The sequence below is a fragment of the Macaca fascicularis genome, chromosome 3 (genome assembly GCF_037993035.2).
Source record: "Macaca fascicularis isolate 582-1 chromosome 3, T2T-MFA8v1.1".
NCBI lineage: Eukaryota > Metazoa > Chordata > Mammalia > Primates > Cercopithecidae > Macaca > Macaca fascicularis.
The window spans coordinates 180,151,241-180,173,156 of NC_088377.1; the positions used below are offsets into that span (position 1 = coordinate 180,151,241).

At 39.8% G+C, this 21,916-nt stretch overlaps 1 protein-coding gene, 1 non-coding gene and 1 pseudogene across 4 annotated transcripts in view; 1 reads left to right on the forward strand and 2 right to left on the reverse strand.

Moving 5' to 3' along the window:
- The window catches only part of TRIM24 (tripartite motif containing 24), a 124,007-nt gene that overhangs the window by 13,044 nt on the left and 89,047 nt on the right, over window positions 1–21,916 (forward strand). The window lies entirely within an intron of this gene.
- On the reverse strand, window positions 8,986–9,089 carry LOC123572677 (small nucleolar RNA U13). The gene has a single exon (XR_006697226.2). It is a non-coding gene; the product is annotated as a small nucleolar RNA U13 (small nucleolar RNA).
- LOC102137843 (small ribosomal subunit protein eS1 pseudogene) lies at window positions 16,977–20,294 on the reverse strand (annotated as a pseudogene).

Here is a 21,916-nt window from a genome sequence, read left to right on the forward strand (position 1 = left end):
AGTGCTAGGATTACAGGCATGAGCCACAGCACCCAGTTGAGCACTTTCTTATTTCCTGACAAAAAAGAATTTCTAGATTTATCTTTTTTTTTTTTGAGACGGAGTCTCACTCTGTCGCCCAGGCGGGAGTGCAGTGGCCGGATCTCAGCTCACTGCAAGCTCCGCCTCCCGGGTTAACGCCATTCTTCTGCCTCAGCCTCCCGAGTAGCTGGGACTACAGGCGCCGGCCGCCTCGCCCAGCTAGTTTTTTGTATTTTTTAGTAGAGACGGAGTTTCACCGGGTTAGCCAGGATGGTCTCGATCTCCTGACCTCGTGATCCGCCCGTCTCGGCCTCCCAAAGTGCTGGGATTACAGGCTTGAGCCACCGCGCCCGGCCTTCTAGATTTATCTTATACTTTTCCTATGCCGGCTCTCCAAGGAGCCCCAATTCCTTATTTTGGTGAAATCTAGTTTATCTTTTATGGATTATTCTTTTGTGCCATATTTAAGAAATCTTTGTCTAACACAGATATTTTATCCTGTTTTCTTCTTGGAAGTCCCATAGTTTTGAGGTTTACATTTAGATCTATGATCCATTTTGAGTTAATGTTGGTATGTGGTATGAGATATGAATCTAAGTTCATTTTATATATGGATATGCAGTTTTTCTAGCATTGTTGTTGAGAGGACTGTCCTTTCTCCACTGCATTGTCTTTGTCGAAAATCAGTTGTCCATGCATGTCTGTATTTATTTCTGGACTCTCTTCTGTTTCATTGGTCTTTTTGTTTATCTTTACACTAATGTCATGCTGTTGAGTCTGTATTAAAGCCAAGAGATCTGATGTCAGGAAAACAATAGAGAAGATGTTCTGCAGGGAATCCTTGTGTCTAACTGTAGAACTAAATTTAATGACAGAAAAAAGGGGTGACAAAGTAGTATGTATTTGTTATACGCCCCAAGAATGTAGATATAATACAGTTATTCAAGAGTATAAGGGCCGGGTGCGGTGGCTCAAGCCTGTAATCCCAGCACTTTGGGAGGCCGAGACGGGCGGATCATGAGGTCAGGAGATCGAGACCATCCTGGCTAACCCGGTGAAACCCCGTCTCTACTAAAAAATACAAAAAAAAAAAAACTAGCCGGGCGAGGTGGCTGACGCCTGTAGTCTCAGCTACTCAGGAGGCTGAGGCAGGAGAACGCGTAAACCCGGGAGGTGGAGCTTGCAGTGAGCTGAGATCCGGCCACTGCACTCCAGCCTGGGCGACAGAGTGAGACTCCGTCTCAGGAAAAAAAAAAAAAAAAAAAAGAGTATAAGGGTTAATTATTTATGTGAATACTTCCTGAGGAAGCTGTTAGAGAATTAAGTTTCAGACAGCCAAGAAATGGTTTAATAGGCTCATTGATTGATTGCCTTATAAAACTTAACCAGGGCATCAAGGGATATTATTACTTTATATAGATGCTGTGTGTTGTGGTGTAGGAATGGTGAAGGGGAAGAAGGGAGCTAATTTTCTATGTTGCTCATACTAGGGAATCAAAAGACAGTATCTAACAAAGAGAGGACTTAAGGATATTATATAAAGATAACCATTAGGACAAAAGCCCAAATCTTTCTAGATAACAAAAGAAGTATTGGCAAGGCGAGGGAGGTGGTGGGAAGGGTGCAGAAAGGAGAGCAAAAGAAACAAATACAGTGAAATTATGTATTCTCACTATGACAGACTTGAGACCATAAAGTGATATTAGTAAATGGGCTTAACTGACCTATTAAGAGAAAAAATATTTTTAGGTTAACATAGCAAAATCCAACTCTGTGGTTTTGTTTTCTTTTGTTGCTGTTTTGTGACTGAGTCTTACTCTCTTGCCATGGCTAGAGTGCACTGGTGTGATCTCACTGCAACCTCCAGGGTGCAGGCGATTCTCCTGCCTCAGCCTCCCAAGCAGCTGGTGCTACAGGAGAGATGCACCATACCCAGCTAATTTTGGTATTCTTGGTAGAGATGACGTTTTGCCATGTTGGCCAGGCTGGTCTCGAATACCTAGCCTCGAGTGATCCACCCGCCTCAGCATCCCAAAGTGTTGGAATTATAGGTATGAGCCACTGCACCTAGCCCAACTCTGTGTTTTATATAAAAGATACATCTGCAAAATCGAAAAACTCAAAGATTAAGAGGCTGGGCAAAGATAGGACAGACAAATATAATAAAAGGGGTTATTATAGTTATTTTACACAAGGTAAAATTCAGGCCAGAAATCATTAAAGAGGTAGGACACATTACAATGCTACAAGGTGCAGTCTGTAATGAAGATGCGTTATTGGGGACATGGATATTCGTGACAACTTTCATTTAAAAAAAAAAAAAAGCTTCAGGAGAGTCATTAAGACTTAAGAACATATTAATAATAGAAGACCTAAAATCCATCTCAGTTCAAGATAGATCAACTGGACAAAAACTTCAGTAAGGCTATTGAGGACCTAAATAACACAACTGAAAGGTAGATCTTAGGGTCATCTATTGCATATAAGAGAATATACATTTTTGTTAATGCAGATGGGATGCTCATGAAAGATGATTATTAAGGTACAAAGAAAACTCTTAAAAATTTCTCCCAGGCCAGGCGCAGTGGCTCACGCCTGTAATCCCAGCAGTTTGGGAGGCCAAGGCGGGTGGATCATGAGGTCAGGAGTTCGAGACCAGCCTGATCAACATAGTGAAACCCTGTCTCTACTAAAAATACAAAAATTAGCCGGGGCGTGGTGATGCTTGCCTGTAATCCCAGCTTCTCAGGAGGCTGAGGCAGGAGAATCGCTTGAACGTGGGAGGCGGAGGTTGCAGTGAGATGAGATTGCGCCACTGCACTCCAGCCTGGGCGACAGAGCAAGACTCCGCCTCAAAAAAAAAAAAAATTCCCCCCAAATAGGTACAGCATTATACTTTGGCATTATACTTTTTGGGTGAAACTGAGGAAAGGAAGATAATCCATTATATTGCCGGTGGGAATGCAGAATGCTAAAACTGGAAGGGAATTTGGCAATATCTAGTAAAATGCAAATGCATTTCCTCATTGACCTAGCAATTTCCACTTCTAGGAATGTATCTCAGAGATTCAAATGCAAAAGAATAAAGTGAGGCGTGCACAGGGTTATTTGTTTGTAGCACTGTTGATAATAATGAAAGATTGATATGACCACCAATAAATGACTGGTGGAATAAACTATGGTATATCACTGAGCAGATATAAAAAAGGAATGAAAAAGATATGTGTACTGCTGTGGAGTGAATTCCATGATGTATTGAGTAGAAATCAAGGTGCAGAAGAAAGCATATTATGTGCTACCCTTTGTGTCTCTCTGTGTGTGTGTGTTTCTTAGCTCTATCCACTAAAAGGATCTAAAGCAACAGTATCTCCATGACAATAAGAGAAAGAGAAAATATGTGCTTATATTTACAAATAAACAATGGAGGCCAGGCATGGTGGCTCACACCTGTAATCCTACACTTTGGGAGGCTGAGGCAGGAGAATCGCTTGAACCCTGGAGACAGAGGTTGCAGTGAGCAGAATCCCTTGAATCCAAGAGGCAGAGGTTGCAGTGAGCAGAATTCCTTGAATCCAGGAGGCAGTGGTTGCAGTGAGCAGAGATCAGGCCACTGCACTCCAGCCTGGGAGACAAACAGAGACTTCATCTCAAAAAAACAAACAAACAACAGAAGAATAAATAACTAAAAATGACTGCTAGTGGGGCCAGAAAAATTGGGAAGGAATTAGAGAAGAAAATTAGACCTCTGTAAATGTAACTGGTTCACAGTATTGACTTTGGAACTATGTAAATGTTTTATGTAACTAAACAAATGTAAGTAACTCTCCCGGCTTCCCCAGCAAACAAGACAAATGAACATTGTTCTGTATCAACCAGATAGTTTTACCTACATAGTAAAGGACTTTTGAAACTGATTTTAAAATCACAATATTGATTGTGCATTCCTAGTATGCTATATTGTAAGGACAAAAAAAATCTTATTTTTGCATTCAATGTTGTGTTTTTAGTGGTTTTGTTGGTATTTTGAAACTATTCAGATTTCATGTGACGTAAAGCAAACAGATACTTGTGGTGATATCATTAGGCATAGGAATTCCCAGGATAATGATGAAGGAAAGCTCCAGGATGGCATCTAGCAGCAAGCTTGAAAAGGTTTGGAGCTGGAAAAAGGACTTCATATTTCGGAGAAGGATACATTTCAGGGCACAAATGTAAAACTCTTTGATTAGCTGATATATTTGAACATACTGAAAAGGGTTTGCAGTTTTGTTGGAAAGTTTGCTGCTGATTTAGTGATAAATACTTAAAAACTAAACAGATTTTTAAAATGCAGGCAATTGATAATTCGAAAATGAAATTGCTTGAGAAAGGAAATATTGTACTATGCTCTGCAGCTCAGTTGTGAATGTTATTAAATGTTCATAATATCTAAATACATGTTTGTTTCATTTATCAGATTTCCAACTAAAATTATAAATTCGTTGGAATACTAAGAGAAATAAATGTCAGGAGGATAAGGAGGGAAAGATTTTTGGATGGGGGCTTATCTACATTTTCCACTGTAAGGCGGGACAGGTAATTCTTGTGGTTTATAAATCTTGGAATGTTGTAATTTAAAAAGAAATTGGTTTATGTACTAGCATAATTAAAGGAAACTGAGAAGTATATTGATTAATATTATAGGTCAGGGTAAGTTATTTTGGTCTGGGCATGGTGGTTCATGCCTGTAATCCCAGCACGCCGGGAGGCCGAGGCAGGAGGATCGCTTGAGGCTAGGAGTTCAAGACAGCCTGAGCAGCATAGTAAAAACCCTTTTTTAAAATTTATTTATTTATTTATTTTGAGGCACCGTCTTACTCTGTGGCCGGGAGGCCGAGGCAGGAGGATCGCTTGAGGCTAGGAGTTCAAGACAGCCTGAGCAGCATAGCAAAAACCCTTTTTATTTATTTATTTATTTATTTATTTATTTATTTATTTATTTATTTTGAGGCACCGTCTTACTCTGTGGCCCAGGCTAGAGTGCAGTAGTGCAAACATAGCTTACTTCAGACTTTATCCCCTGGGCTGAAGTGATCCTCCTACCTCAGCCTCTTGAGCAGCTGGGACTACAGGTGCACGCCACCACACTCGGCTAGTTTTTGTTTATTTTAGAACTCAGGGATTCATGAATGAGCAGTATCAGTTGAGCAAGTGGCTCAGTGCTCCACAGAAGGGGTAGGAGAGGGAAACTTTGATAAGGTGTTCTTGGCATCAAGACAGTAGAAAGTACCTAGTTAGAGACTAGTTGGCAGTTTCTGATTCATAAAGTCACTGGAGGTTAGTTGGTTTCTGATTAGTTAAGCTTAAGTTCACCTTGAGTTTGGTTTCTTTTTGCTTAAGTAGGAACCTGAGTGCTGTGGCCATCTCAGCATAGTGGCCTCCCAATTCATTATTTTAATAGGGATTAAAAAGACTAAAAGTTAAGGCTCCATCCTTGACTTTTTAAAAACTCGAACCTTCCCTTAACAAATTCTATCAATTCTCCTTTCTACATCACAGAAATCTGTTGCCTTCTTTTTTTCTTCCTTAGTTCAAGCCGTCTTTATTTCCTAAGACCATTTCAGCTGCTTCCTAATTGTCCTTCCTACCTCTTAGGGTGCCTTCTCATTTTCGTTGAAGAGGTCTCCCCACCATGAACTGAAAACTTAGGATGCTTAAGCTTTTCAAAAAGTGTGAGGGAAATACATGTACAATTAACACATTAAGTGAATAATTATGCAACCACCACTTAGATCAAGAAACACACATTGCCAGTAACCCCAAAAGTTCCTTGTCTGCTATATTTTTATCACTCCTTCCCTCTCCCTTAGAAGGTAACCGGTTGTCCAACTTTTTCTTCTTTTTGACAGGGTCTTGCTTTGTTGCCTAGGCCAGAGTGTAATGGTGCAATCATGGCTCCCTGCAGCCTTTATCTCCTGGGTTCAAATGATCCTCCAGCTGTAGCCTCCTGAGTAGCTAGGACTATGGGTGTGTGCAACCATGCCTGAATGAGATGGAGTTTTGCTCTTGTTGCCCAGGCTGAAGTGCAATGTCGCGATCTCGGCTCACTGCAATCTCCACCTCCCGGGTTCAAGCGATTCTCCTGCCTCAGCCTCCCAAATAGTTGGGATAAAAGTCATGTGTCACCATGCCTGGCTAATTTTGTATTTTTTAGTAGAGACGGGGTTTCTCCCTGTTGGTCAGGCTGGTCTCAAACTCCCGATCTCAGGTGATCTGCCTGCCTTGGCCTCACAAAGTGCTGGGATTACAGGCGTGCCACCACGCCTGGCATTTTTTATTTTAATTTAATTTAATTTAATTTAATTTTATTGTTTTTGAGACAGAGTTTTGCTCTTGTTGCCCAGGCTGGAGTGCAATGGTGCAATCTCAGCTCACTGCAACTTCCACCCCCCAACTTTGAGCGATTCTCCAACCTCAGTCTCCCAAGTAGCTGGGATTACAGGCACACATCAACACGTCCGGCTAATTTTTGTATTTTTAGTAGAGACAGGGTTTTGCCATGTTGGCCAGGCTGGTCTTGAACTCCTGACCTTGGGTGATCCACCTGCTTTGGCCTCCCAAAGTGCTGGGATTACAGGAGTGAGCCACCATGCCTGGGCCATGAATAAGTTCTTAAATTTTATTTTTTGTAGTGATTAGGTCTCATCGTGTTACCCAGGCTGGTCTTGAACTCCTGATTTCAAGCAATCCTACCACCTCAGTCTCCCAAAGTGTTGGGATTACAGGCGTGAGGCACTGCACTTGGCCTGCCCCACTTTTATGTTAACAATTCCTTCATTCACTTTATAGTAAACGCTGTAACCTAGCTTTGTCTGTTTTGGGACTTTGTGTGAAAGGAATGGTGCTGGTGTATTTTATTTCTTCCTATCTTCATTTAACATTGAAGGCGTCATCATGTTGTTGCATATAGCTATAGTTTATTCACTTTTAATGCTATGTAATACTTTGCACAAATATGCCACAATTAATTTTTCCATTCTGTTGCTGTGTATTGGAAATGTTGCTTGCTTTTGCTCTTTTTAAAGCAATGAAGCTATTAACATTCTTGTATTTCCTGCTGTTTATATATGTGAGTCCTGAGGTTTTGGTGTTTTGTTTTGTTTTGTTTTTAATACACCGTAAAGCAGAATTCCTGATCATAGAGAAGATGAACGCTCAAGTTAACTTTTACCGACTCTCATATACCCACCAGCAGTTCATGTGTGTTCCTGTTGGCTGAGATGTAGATGTTCACTAACATTTTGTATTATCAGTCTTTTTATTTTTTGGCAATCTTGTGGGTGTTTCCTGTTAACTTATTGGGATCTGAGAAGCTTTTCCTAAGTACCACTTAGGTTGAGCACTTTTCATATCCATCATTTGGATTTCAGCTATTGTGAAGCACTTGTTTGAGTCTCTCCTATTTTTTCTTTTTGTTGGGTTATTTAAACTTTTTGTTTTTCATTTTTAAAAATGTTATTTTTAAGACAGAGTTTCGCTCTTGTTGCCCAGGCTGGAGTGCAATGGCGCGATCTCGGCTCACTGCAACCTCTGACTCCCAGGTTCAAGCGATTCTCCTGCCTTAGCCTCCACGCCTGGCTAATTTTGTATTTTTAGTAGAGACGGACGGGGTTTCTCCATATTGGTCAGGCTAGTCTCAAACTCCTGACCTCAGGTGATCCACCTGCCTTGGCCTCCCAAGTTATTACTATTTTTTTATGAGACTTGATCTTGCTGTGTTGTCCAGGCTGGTCTCAGGCTCCTGGGCTCAAGCAATCCTTCTGCCTCAGCCTCCCGAATATCTGGGATGACAAGTATGTGCCACCATGTCTGGCTATTTTAATTTTAATAGGAGTTATTTTATATTCTCGCTATCTTCTTCCATTCTATTTGCCTTTTTTATAGGGTCCTTTAGTTTTCGAATTTGAATTTTTGAATTGTGTGAATCTCTGTGGTAAGTACTCTTGTTTTAAGAATCTTTCTGGGCCGGGCACGGTAGGTAGCTCACACCTGTAATCCCAGTACTGTGGGAGGATCACTTGAGCCCAGGAGTTTGAGACTAGTGTGGGCAACATAGGGAGACCTTGTCTCAAAAAAATAAATCAACAACAAAAAAAATAAACGAGCCAGGCATGGTGGCACAAGCCTGTGATCCCAACTACTTGAGAGACTAATGTGGGAGGATGGCTTGGACCCAGGAGGACCCAGGGCTGCAGTGAGCCTTGATCATACCACAGCACTCCAGCCTGAGTAACAGAGCAAGACCCTGTCTCCAAAAAAAAAAAAAAAAAAAAAAATTCTTTTAAAAGCTCTATAGTTTTTCTTTCACATTTGGGTTTTCGTTTCATCTGCAGTTGATTTGTATGTATGGTGAGGTTGCAGTCCAGTTTCACTTTTTACCTGCTGTCCAAGCCCCATTAGTGGAAAATAGTACCATTCTTTTCCCAGTGCTCTACACCGCCGTGCTTATAAATTATGTATGTGTGAGTCTGTTTCTTTCTTAGCAGTCTGATTTCTCTTTCTCAGGCAGTTTTGATCTGTTGATATATTTGTTACTACCTGCACTAGGGCCACACTTTTTTTTTCCTTTTAGAGAAAGGGTCTTGCTATGTTACCCAATTTGGTCTTATACTCCTGACCTTAAGCTGTCCTCCTGTCTCGGTTGGTCTTGGGATTATAGGCATGAACCTCTGCCTGGCCCACATTCTCTTTACAATAGTTTTTGATAGCTGGCAAAGCAAGTCCTTATGTAACCCCTCACCAATACCTGTAATTATTTTTTGGAGGCATCTTCTAACTATTTTTTAGCTAGTTGAATTATCCCATCCATAAGAATCCACGTATCAGGTTTCACAAAAAACTTGATAGGCTATTAATTGGGATTATGAGAAATTGATAAATCAGTTTGGGGAGAATATTATTATGCTTCTTAATTTTTTTCCTTTAAGTCAGATGGGTAGCGTGCTAGCATCCTAACAAAGTTTGAAGGAGGCACATTGCACACATGTGTCTGAAAACCTGATCATCATGCTTATGAACCACAAAAGGATCTTACGCTTTCTTCAGTGACTTAAGTATAATTATTCCCGTTGGGATTTTGTATGTCTTCTCTTAAAGTTTTTCTAGGTACTCGATAGGTTATGATGCTACTGTAAATAATACTCCATTTTAACTTCATTCTACCTTTTTGTTCCTGGTAAATATAAATACAAATGTGTGGGGGTTTTTTCCTTTTTATTATTTTTTGTAGCAATGGTGTCTCACTATGTTGCCCAGGTGGGTCTTAAACTCCTGGACTTAAGCGATCCTTTCACTTTGGCCTCCCAAAATGCTGAGAGCTTTTGGCCACCATGCCTGGCCTGAATATGTTTTATATCTTAATTTGTTTTTGTTTTTTTGAGCCATGGTCTCACTCTGTCATACAGGCTGAAGTACAGTGACACAATCATGGCTCACTGCAGCCTCAACCTCCTGGGCTCAAGTCATCTTCCCACCTCATCCTCTCGAGTAGCTGGGACTACAGGCATGTACCACTATGCTCAGCTAATTTTTGCACATTTTTGTAGAGGTGGGGGGGGTGTCTCACTTTGTTGCCCAGGCTGGTCTCAAATCCCTATACTCCTCTGGCCTCAAATCCCTACACTCCTCTTGGTCTCCCAAAGTGCTGGGATCCTAGGCATTAGCTTCTGTGCCCGGCCCCAAATGTGTTTAAAAAGTTTTTTTTCCAATAACCTTGTTAAATCTTTCTAATTCTAGTAACTTCTCTGTAGCTTTGTTTGGCTTCTTTTGTATCTAATACTATCATCTGTGAATAATGACAATGTTTATTATTTCCAATCTTTATGCCTTTTATTTTTCTTGCTTTATCATGCTGCCTGAACTCTCCATTGGTGAATAAAAATCAAGCCAGTGGATATCTTTATCTTATTCCTGATCTCAGAAAGGAAGCTTCAACATTACACCATTAAATAGGAAGTTTGCTGTAGGATATTATGTAGATCTTTTATAAGTGTATAGATACTCCCATTGGTGAGGGAGGGATTCCTGCCCTAGGGTTATGAGGTTGGCCCAGTACATAACATCTGACACTGGACAGATGAAATTGACAACAGTTTATTAGTCACATAGACTTATATAGCCCTGGGGAGGACACTACATTGCCAGGGGGGCCACATGATGGTTGCACTTGGGATGGAGTGAACAAACAGGGACTTTAGGAGGTAGCCTTTTTATGTATTATCATGAAATCAGGGGTGCCCCTGGCTTGTTTGAATAACTCTATAGGCTGGCAAGGAACTGAAACTCAATATTTAAGCATAAGCAGAAATTGTGCCTGGTTGCTTTGATAAAGAGTATTTGGTTAAGGGACCCTATCTGTGAAAGTAGAGTGGGAAGGAGAACTTGTGGTTAGGCTGTTCAAGGTCCTCCCAATTTTGCCAGAATCAAGGTAGTACCTAATATTGAACCTCAATTCTAGGCCATATACCTCCCCATTTATTTCCTAATATTCACAGAGGCGTGTGTGTGTGTGTGTGTGTGTGTGTGTGTGTGTGTGTGTATGTGTCTTTTTTATCATAGTTTTTTTTTTTTTTTTTGGAGACGGAGTTTCGCTCTTGTTGCCCAGGCTGGAGTGCAGTGGCGTGATCTCATCTCACTGCAGCCTCCGCCTCCCGGGTTCAAGTGATTCTCCTGCCTCAGCCTCCCAAGTAGCTGGGATTACAGGCATGCGCCACCACGCCTGGCTAATTTTGTGTTTTTAGTAGAGATGGGGTTTCACCATGTTGGTCAGACTGGTCTGGAACTCCTACCCTCAGAGTACTGGGATTATAGGCATGAGCCACCACACCCGGCCTTAGATTTTTCTTTTAAATATACTTTTTCTTCTGTATCTAGTGAAAGCATAATTTTTCCTTTAATCTGTTAGGTGGTGAGTTCTAAGAATTGATTTTCTAATAGAAAATAACCTTACTTTCCTAGGCAGAAGTCTACTTAGTGCTGTAGGATTTGGTTTGCTAATACTTTGTTTATTGCTTTTATGTTTATGAATTACCTTAGCCTGTGGTTTTTCTTCGTAATACTTCCCTTATGAGTTTTCTTGTAGAGTTAGGCGAACTCCATAAAATGGATTACAGTGTGCTACTTACTTCATTTCTCTGAAGGAATTTGTGTAAGATTGAAATTAAAGTATTTCTTGAATATATGGTAGCAGTCAGGGACTGGGCCTTTCTTTGTGGGAAGATTTTAACTCTGGATTCAGTTTTCTTAAAGGTTTATCTACAGGACTCTTCTACTTGAGAGACTATGGTAGACAGTTTCTTTTTTTTCTAGGAATTTGTACATTTTATATAAATTTTCAATTTTATTGATACAGTTAGTTGATACTAACCTTGGTAATTCTTTGTATCATCTAAAGTTATGAAATTTTCTTTTTCATTTCTGGTGCTGATTTTGTAGGTCTTCCCTATTTCTTTCTCTTTCCTGCATATGGATTTTCAATTTTACTGGCTTCTTTGAAAAAATACATTAATAGTTCTATTTCATTTTATTAATTTTCTTCTATTTGGGTATATTTTACTATGCCTTGTCAAAGTTTTGAGTACTTTTTTTTTTACAGTAAAATATAACATAAAATGTACTACTTTAATCATATTGAAATATATAATTCTGTGGTATTAAGTACATTCATAGTGTTCTGTAACTTTCACTACTGTTTCCAGAACTTTTTCATCATCCTGAGCAGAACTACTTTTTTTTTTTTTTAATTATACTTTACAATGTGCAGGTTTGTTACATATGTATACATGCGTCATGTTGGTTTGCTGCACCCATTAACTTGTCATTTATATTAGGTATTTCTCTTAATGCTATCCCTCCCCCATCCCCTCATCCCACGACAGGCCCCGGTGTGTGATGTTCCCCGCCCTGTGTCCAGGTGTTCTCATTGATCAGTTCCCACCTATGAGTGAGAACATGGGGTGTTTGGTTTTCTGTCCTTGTGGTTTTTTACTCAGAATTAAGGTTTCCAGCTTCATCCATGTCCCTACAAAGGACATGAACTCATCCTTTTTTTAATGGCTGCAAAGTATTCCATGGTGTATATGTGCCACATTTTCTTAATCCAGTCTATCATTGATGGACATTTGGGTTGGTTCCAAGTCTTTGCTATTGTGAATAGTGCCACAATAAACATACGTGTGTGTGTGTCTTTATGGTAGCGTGATTTATACTCCTTTGGGTATATACCCAGTAATGGGATGACTGGGTCAAATGGTATTTCTAGTTCTAGATCCTTGAGGAATCTCCACACTGTCTTCCACAATGGTTGAACTAGTTTACACTCCCACCCACAGTGTAAAAGCGTTCCTGTTTCTCTACATCCTCTCCAGCACCTGTTGTTTCCTGACTTTTTAATGATCGTCATTCTAACCGGTGTGAGATGGTATCTCATTGTGGTTTTGATTTGTATTTCTTTGATGACCAGTGACAATGAACATTTTTCATGTGTCTGTTGGCTGCATAAATGTTTTCTTTTGAAAAGTGTCTGTTCATATCCTTTGCCCACTTTTTGATGGGGTTTGATTTTTTTCTTGTAAATTTAAGTTCTTTGTAGATTCCGGATATTAGCCCTTTGTCAGATGAGTAGATTGCAAAAATTTTCTCCCATTCTGTAGGTTGCCTGTTCACTCTGATGGCAGTTTCTTTTGCTGAGCAGAAGTTCTTTAGTTTAATTAGATCCCATTTGTCTATTTTGGCTTTTGTTGCCATTGCTTTTGGTGTTTTAGTCATGAAGTCCTTGCCCATGTCTTTGTCCTGAATGGTATTGCCTAGGTTTTCTTCTAGGGTATTTACAGTTTTAGGTCTAAGATTTAAGTCTGTAATCCATCTTGAATTAATTTTTGTGTAAGGTATAAGGAAGGGATCGAGTTTCAGCTTTCTATGTATGGCTAGCCAGTTTTCCAGCACTGTTTATTGAATAGGGAATCCTTTCCCCATTTCTTGTTTTTGTCAGGTTTGTCAAAGATCAGATGGTTGTAGATGTGTAATGTTATTTCTGAGGCCTCTGTTCTGTTCCACTGGTCTATATCTCTGTTTTGGTACCAGTACCATGCTGTTTTGGTTACCGTAGCCTTGTAGTAGTATAGTTTGAAGTCAGGTAGTGTGATGTCTCCAGCTTTGTTCTTTTTGCTTAGGATTGTCTTGTCAATGCAGGCTCTTTTTTGGTTCCATATGAACTTTAAAGTAGTTTTTTCCAGTTCTGTGAAGAAAGTCATTGGTAACTTGATGGGGATGGCATTGAATCTATAAATTACCTTGGGCAGTATGGCCATTTTCACAATATTGATTCTTCCTATCCATGAGCATGGAATGTTCTTCCATTTGTTTGTGTCCTCTTTTGTTTCATTGAGCACTGGTTTGTAGTTCTCCTTGAAGAGGTCCTTCATATCCCTTTTAAGTTGGATTCCTAGGTATTTTATTCTCTTTGAAGCAGTTGTGAATGGGAGTTCACTCATGATTTGGCGCTCTGTCTGTTATTGGTGTATAGGAATGCTTGTGATTTTTGCACATTGATTTTGTATCCTGAGACTTTGCTGAAGTTGCTTATCAGTTTAAAGAGATTTGGGGCTGAGACGATGGGGTTTTCTAAGTATACAATCATGTCATCTGCAAACAGGGACAATTTGACTTCCTCTTTTCCTAATTGAATACCCTTTATTTCTTTCTCTTCCCTGATTGCCGTGGCCAGAACTTCCAACACTATGTTGAATAGGAGTGGTGAGAGGGGGCATCCCTGTCTTGTGCCAGTTTTCAAAGGGAATGCTTCCAGTTTTTGCCCATTCAGTATGATATTGGCTGTGGGTTTGTCATAAATAGATACATTCCATCATTTGTTATTTTGAGATACATTCCAGCAATACCTAGTTTATTGAGAGTTTTTAGCATGAAGGACTGTTGAATTTTGTCAAAGGCCTTTTCTGCATCTATTAAGATAATCATGTGGTTTTTGTCTTTGGTTCTGTTTATATGATGGATTACATTTATTGATTTGCATATGTCAAACCAGCCTTGCATCCGAGGGATGAAGCCGACTTGATCTTGGTGGATAAGCTTTTTGATGTGCTGCTGGATTCAGTTTGCCAGTATTTTATTGAGGATTTTCGCATTGATGTTCATCAGGGATATTGGTCTAAAATTCTCTTTTTTTGCTGTGTCTCTGCCAGGCTTTAGTATCAGTATGATGCTGGCCTTATAAAATGAGTTAGGGAGGATTCCCTCTTTTTCTATTGATTGGAATAGTTTCAGATGCAATGGTACCAGCTCCTTTTTGTACCTCTGGTAAAATTTGGCTGTGAATCCATCTGGTCCTGGACTTTTTTTGGTTGGTAGGCTATTAATTATTGCCTCAACTTAAGAGCCTGTTATTGGTCTATTCAGGGATTCAACTTCTTCCTGGTTTAGTCTCAGGAGGGTGTATGTGTCCAGGAATTTATTCATTTCTTCTAGATTTTCTAGCTTGTTTGCTTAGAGGTGTTTATAGTATTCCCTGATAGTAGTTTGTATTTCTGTGGGATCAGTGGTGATATCCGCTTTATCATTTTTTTATTGCATCTATTTGATTCTTCTCTCTTTTCTTGTTAGTCTTGCTAGCGGTCTATTTTGTTGATCTTTTCAAAAAACCAGCTCCTGGATTCATTGATTTTTTTTTTTTGAAGGGTTTTTTGTGTCTCTGTCTCCTTCAGTTCTGCTCTGATCTTAGTTATTTCTTGCCTTCTGCTAGCTTTTGAATTTGTTTGCTCTTGCTTCTCTAGTTCCTTTAATTGTGATGTTAGGGTGTTGATTTTAGGTCTTTCCTGCTTTCTCTTGTGGGCATTTAGTGCTATAAATTTCCCTGTACACACTGCTTTAAATGTGTCCCAGAGATTCTGGTACGTTGTGTCTTTGTTCTCATTGGTTTCAAATAACATCTTTATTTCTGCCTTCATTTCGTTATGTACCCAGTAGTCATTCAGGAGCAGGTTTTTCAGTTTTCATGTAGTTGTGTGGTTTTGAGTGAGTTTCTTAATCCTGAGTTCTAGTTTGATTGCACTGTGGTCTGAGAGACAGTTTGTTGTGATTTCTGTTCTTTTACATTTGCTGAAGAGTGCTTTACTTCCAACTATGTGGTCAATTTTGGAATAAGTGTGATGTGGTACTGAGAAGAATGTATATTCTGTTGATTTGGGGTGGAGAGTTCTGTAGATGTCTATTAGGTCTGCTTGGTGCAGAGCTGAGGTCTTGGATATGCTTGTTAACCTTCTGTCTCATTGATCTGTCTAATATTGACAGTGGAGTGTTAAATTCTCCCTTTATTATTGTGTGGGAGTCTAAGTTTCTTTGTAGGTCTCTATGGACTTGCTTTGTGAATCTGGGTGCTCCTGTATTGGGTGCATATATATTTAGCATAGTTAGCTCTTCTTGTTGAATTGATCCCTTTACCATTATGTAATGACCTTCTTCTCTTTTGATCTTTGTTGGTTTAAAGTCTGTTTAATCAGAGACTAGGATTGCAACCCCTGCTTTTTTTTTGCTTTCTATTTGCTTGGTAGATCTTCCTCCATCCCTTTATTTTGAGCCTATGTGTGTCTCTGCTTGTGAGATGGGTCTCCTGATTATAGCACACTGATGGGTCTTGACTCTTTATCCAATTTGCTTGTCTGTGTCTTTTAATTGGGGCATTTAGCCCATTTACATTTAAGGTTAATATTGTTATGTGTGAATTTGATCCTGTCATTATGATGTTAGCTGGTTATTTTGCCCGTTAGTTGATGCAGTTTCTTCCTAGCATCAATGGTCATTAGAATTTGGCATGTTTTTGCAGTGGCTGGTACTGGTTGTTCCTTTCCATGTTTAGTGCTTTCTTTAGGAGCTCTTGTAAGGCAGGCCTGGTGGTGACAAAATCTCTCAGCATTTGCTTGTTTGTAAGGGATTTTATTTCTCCTTCACCTATGAAGCTTAGTTTGACTGGATATGAAATTCTGGGTTGAAAATTCTTTTCTTTAAGAGTGTTGAATATTGGCCCCCACTCTCTTCTGGCTTATAGAGTTTCTGCCAAGAGATCCGCTGTTAGTCTGATGGGGTTCCCTTTGTGGGTAACCTGACCTTTTTCTCTGGCTGTCCTTAACATTTTTTTCCTTCATTTCAACCTTGGTGAATCTGATAATTATGTGTCTTGGGGTTGCTCTTCTCGAGGAGTATCTTTGTGGTGTTCTCTGTATTTCCTGAATTTGAATGTTGGCCTGCCTTGTTAGGTTGGGGAAGTTCTATTGGATAATATCCTGAAGAGTGTTTTCCAGCTTAGTTCCATTCTCCCCGTCACTTTCAGGTACACCAGTCAAACGTAGATTTGGTCTTTTCACATAGTCGCATGTTTCTTGGAGGCTTTGTTCGTTTCTTTTTACTTTTTTCTCTAAATTTCTCTTCTCGTTTCATTTCATTAATTTGATCATCCATCACTGATACCCTTTCTTCCACTTGATCGAATCAGCTACTGAAGCTTGTGCATGCATCACGTAGTTCTCGTGCCGTGGTTTTCAGCTCCATCAGGTCATTGAAGGTCTTCTCTATACTGTTTATTCTAGTTAGCCATTCATCTAATCTTTTTTCAAGGTTTTTAGCTTCCTTGCGATGGGTTCGAACATCCTCCTTTAGCTCGGAGAAGTTTGTTATTACCGACCTTCTGAAGCCTACTTCTGTCAACTTGTCAAAGTCATTCTCCGTCCAGCTTTGTTCTGTTGCTGGTGAGGAGCTGCGATCTTTTGGAGGAGAAGAGGCGCTCTGATTCTTAGAATTTTCAGCTTTTTTGAGCAGAACTTCTTTACCCATTAAGCAAGAATTCCTCCCTATTGCCCCTTCCTCCTAGCCACTTGTAACCTCTTTTCTACTTTCACAAATAGAACTTTTTATTTGCCACAATTAGAAAACAGATTATTAGACTGTGGTTCATATCCATCAGCTCATTCAACTTTAGCATGTGTCTCATCCCCAGTGGCTTTTCCGGAACTGCTACCTTCACTGTGAAGCTCCATGAGTTTTTACAATTCAAACCTGGGGTTCTTCAGCATTTTTACTTTTCTACTGAAGACATCTTGGAGAGGATAAATAGATTGGCAAGCCTTTTCTGTGTCTTTTCCAGTGCTATCCGGAATCAATGTATTGACCACATCTTTCACGTCATTTGTACCTCTTAGGTCATGATTTCCAGTATCTTCTTCTGGATTTGGCAGACCTGTTGGTGCAGAGCATAAGAGATCTTCGGTATCTGATTGTTGGTTTTTTCATAAAACCAACACAGAACAGATGAAACAAATAATCATCAGTAGTAGTCTTGATGTCAACATGAGCTTCAATCATGGTCTGCCATTTTTTGACCATGGAACACATTTTGTCACAGAGTAAGACCCATGCCATGGAAGTTAAATCAGGCAGCTTTTGGCCTGAACATTTTTGGTAATCAACTTGAATTTTCTAAATGCAACTTCATCATTCTGCAAGTCAAGACTCACTTCAAACACATAACCCTTGAGACTGTCAGATGCAATTTTTGTTCCTTGAGTTCTGATAACTAGTGTCTTTCCGATATTTCTTGGACATAGCAGGAGTTTTCACATCATAACAATCTTTCTAAGAAAATGGATCAAATACATTCTTGGCTGCCTTTGCTGCCTTTTGTAAGGCACTTGTTCTTGACAGTCGCTATCGTGCTGCTCCTCTTTCCTTCTGTCCTTGTGAGTTTTCCTGTTCTAGAACCTCATACAAATAGAATTATACAGTATTTGTCCTTTTCTGGTCTGACCAATTTCCTTTAGCATAACGTTTTCAAGTTTTATCTATAATGTAGCACGTATATCAGATTTCACTTATGGGTAAGTAATACTCCATTGTAAGGGTATAGCACATTTGATTTACACATTGGTCTTTTAGTGAATATTTAGGCTGTCCACTCTTTAGCTCTTATGAATAATACTGCTATGAACGTTGATGTCCAAGTATCTGTTAGTCCCTGTTTTCAGTTCTTTTTGGGTGTGTAGGAGTAGAATGACTGTTAGCTTTTTGGTACACTACCAAACTGTTTACCATAGCAGCTCCACCATTTTGCATCGTGTCAGCAATGCACAAGAGTTCTAATTTCTCCACATCCTGGATAACATTTATTTTTCCTTTAATTTTTTGGATGAAAGCCATCCCCAGTGGGTGTGAAGTGATAAATCTCATTGTGGTTTTGATTTGCATTTCCCAAATGATGTTGAAAATCGTTTCATGTGCTTGTTGGTTACTGTTTTTTTTTTATCTTCTTTGGAGAAATGTCGGATAGGCACAGTGGCTCAACACTTAGAATCCCAGCTATTTGGGAGTCTGAGGTGGAAGGATCACTTGAGCCCAGGAGTTCAAGACCAGACTGAGCAACATAGGGAGACCCTATCTCTACAAAAATAAAAGTAAAAAAATTTAGCCAGGCATGGTGGTATGTGCCTGTAGTCCCAGCTACTCAGGAGGCTGAGGCAGGAGGAACACTTGAGCCCAGGAGGTAGAGGCTGCAGTGAGCTGTGATTGTATCACTGTTCTCCAGCCTGGGCAACAGGATAAGACTCTGTCTCAAAGAAAAGAAATGTCTATTCAAGTTCTTTACCTATTTTTGAATTTTTGTTGTAAAAGTTTATATATTCTGGATACTAAGCACTTACAAGATACATGATTTGCAAATATTTTCTCCCATTCTTTGGATTGTCTTTTTATCCTCTTGATAATGTCCTTTGATGTACTGTAGTTTTAATTTTGGTGAAGGGGACATCCTGCAAAGTAGCAGAGTAGGAATCTCTAGGAGTTAATCCTTAACATTGAAACAACCAGTAAGCTGGAAAAAATGACCAGAATCAACTTTCAGTCTGTGGAGCCAGGGGAGTGCTTGATGAAGGGAGAGGCTACTGCTCTTGCAGAATAGTTTGGGGAAAGTCTCAAATGGACTGTGCCAGCCATCAAGAAGCAAAAATAAGCCATCCCTTACAAGTTGGAAAATTACAGTTCTAAAGTTACCACAGTAACAATATCTGAGTTTATCCTGCTTGGAGCTTATTGAGCATCTTGCATGCATGGATTCATGTTCTTCATCAAATTTAGGAAGTTTTTGGGTATTAATTATTCCATATGTCGTTTGCCTCTTTCTCTTCTAGGACTTGTTTCAGTAGTTTTCCATAGGTGCCTTAGGTGCTGTTAATTTTTTCTTTATTTCTTTCATTTTAATCTTCAGACTGGATAATTTCAATTTTTTTATCTTCAAGTTTGCTGATTCTTCTGCCTGCTTAAATCTACCATTGCACTGCTGTATGAATTTTTCATTTAGCTCTTAGGCTTTTCAGCTTCAGAATTTCTTTTTGGTTCTTTTCTGTAATGTGTATCTCTTTACTGACATTCCCTTTTGTTCATACACTCTTCTGATATGCTTTAGCTCTTTGAGCATAGTTTCTTTTACATCATTGAGCATATTTGAGACAGTTGATTTAACATCTTTGACTAGTGGTTTTACTGTCTGGGCTGTCCCAGGGATAGTTTTCTGTCAAATTATTTTTTTCTTATAAACCAGTTATGTGCTTTCTATGATTTATAATTTGTTTGTTGAGAACCAAACAATTTAAGTATTATAATGTGGTGGTAACTCTGGAAAACAGATTCTCCTTCTACTCAGGGATTTATTTTGTTGTTTGTTGAGGTCTAAAGTTGTCTATTAGCATAGTGACTTTTCCAAGCAATTTTTGTGAAGTCTTTGTTCCTTGTTATATGTGTTACTGAAGTTTCTGTCCCATTATCTCTGTATCTGCTTGCAGCCTCTCGGATATTTTAAAATGTCTAGATTTTTAAAAAATAGTGTGCATTCCTTTTTAAATGTTCTGACAAATGTCACCAGAGAAGCCGCCCTAAGCCTAAGGGGGTCACATGTAGCCAACCGTCTCTGCTGATCCTCAGGGAACTGCCATACCAATTAAATCACACCCCAAAATTTTAGAGCACAAAGTCTTTACTGTTCACTATAGCAACAGTGAGCCACTTTAAGAATGCTGTCCCCATGTTGCAGCAGGACTATGGAATGGGTCATGGTAGCTGGTTTATGCATGCCAGTCTCTTACCAAAGATAAGACAGTCACGTTGATAATACCAATAACCTTATCACAGCTGTCTAAAATAGGCATTATTTCCCAGTAGTCTAATACAAGTCCATCTTCCATTTTTCCCCTTTTCCTAAAAATGCCCTTTATATCTGTTTATTATTATTATTATTATTATTTTTTTTTTTTTTTTTTTTTTTTGAGACGGAGTCTTTGCTCTGTCACCCAGGCTGGGGTGCAGTGGCACGAACTCGGCTCGCTACAAGCTCTGCCTCCTGGGTTTACGCCATTCTCCAACCTCAGCCTCCCGAGTAGCTGGGACTACAGGCGCCCGCCACCTCGCCCGGCTAGTTTTTTTTGTACTTTTAGTAGAGACGGGGTTTCACCGTGTTAGCCAGGATGGTCTCGATCTCCTGACCTTGTGATCCGCCCGTCTCGGCCTCCCAAAGTGCTGGGATTACAGGCGTGAGCCACCGCGCCCGGCCCAATTGTTATCATTATTATTATTTTGGAGATGGAGTTTCGCTGTTGTTGCCCAGGCTGGAGTGCAATGGCGTGATCTCAGCTCACTGGAAACTCCGCCTCCTGGGTTCAAGCGATTATCTCGCCTCAGCCTCCCAAGTAGCTGGGATTACAGGCGCTCGCCACCACGCCCAGCTAATTTTTGTATTTTTAGTAGAGACAAGGCTTCACCATGTTGGCCAGTCTGGTCTCAAACTCCTGACCTCAGGTAATCTGCCCGCCTCCACCTCCCAAAGTGCTGGGATTATAGACGTGAGCCACCAAGCCTGGTGTTATTATTTTTTAAATAGAGACAGGGTCTCACTATGTTGCCCAGGCTGCTCTTGAACAGCTGTCCTCTAGTGACCCTCCCGCCTTGGCCTCCCAAAGTATTAGGATTACAGGCGTGAGCCACCACACCTGGCCATGTTTCTCTTAATCTGGAATTACTTCTATGATTAATATGAGTGGTGACTCGCGCCTGTAATCCCAGCACTTTGGGAGGTTGAGGCAGGAGGACCACTTGATGGCAAGAGTTCAAAACCAGCCTGGGCAACATAGCAAGACCCCATCTGTATTTTAAAAAAGAAAAAAAGAAGAAACAACAACAAAAAGAAAGAAGTTAAACCTTACAATAAGGAGTGTGTCAACTACAACTGTACCAATATAGCTGTTTTTCACCTATCAGGCAAAAATCCAAATGTTTGTTAACGTACTCTATTTGATACTTTGAGAAACTGGATATTGTTATACATTTCCAATAAGTGCATTTGGTTGTTTCTAACAAAATTGCAGGTTCTTTTATCCTTTGACCCACAAACCCACTTCTAAGAATTTATTTTAAGGGTACATCTGCCACTAGTAAAGTGACATGTAGACAGAGTTATTCATTGAGTCATCATTGTAATAGCAGAAGATGGAAAATAAGCTGTAAAAAAGACTGAGGTACATACAATGTGGGGGGAAAAAGAATGCAGGTAGATCTGTATTTACTGTTTTGGAGTGATCACCAGGATATATTGTTAAGTGAAAACAACAACAACAACAACAACAAAAAGTTGCAGTACAGTGTTTTTTGCAAGAAGAACTTCTAGGAAAAAGGGAAAAAAACACCCAGATACCAGAAAACACGGCTTAATAAAAATGATTATTTATAGGGAAGGTGAAGTAGGGCAAATGGATTTGAGTGATAAAGATGGAAGAGAAATTTGCTATACTTATTTAATACAGTTTTTTACTTT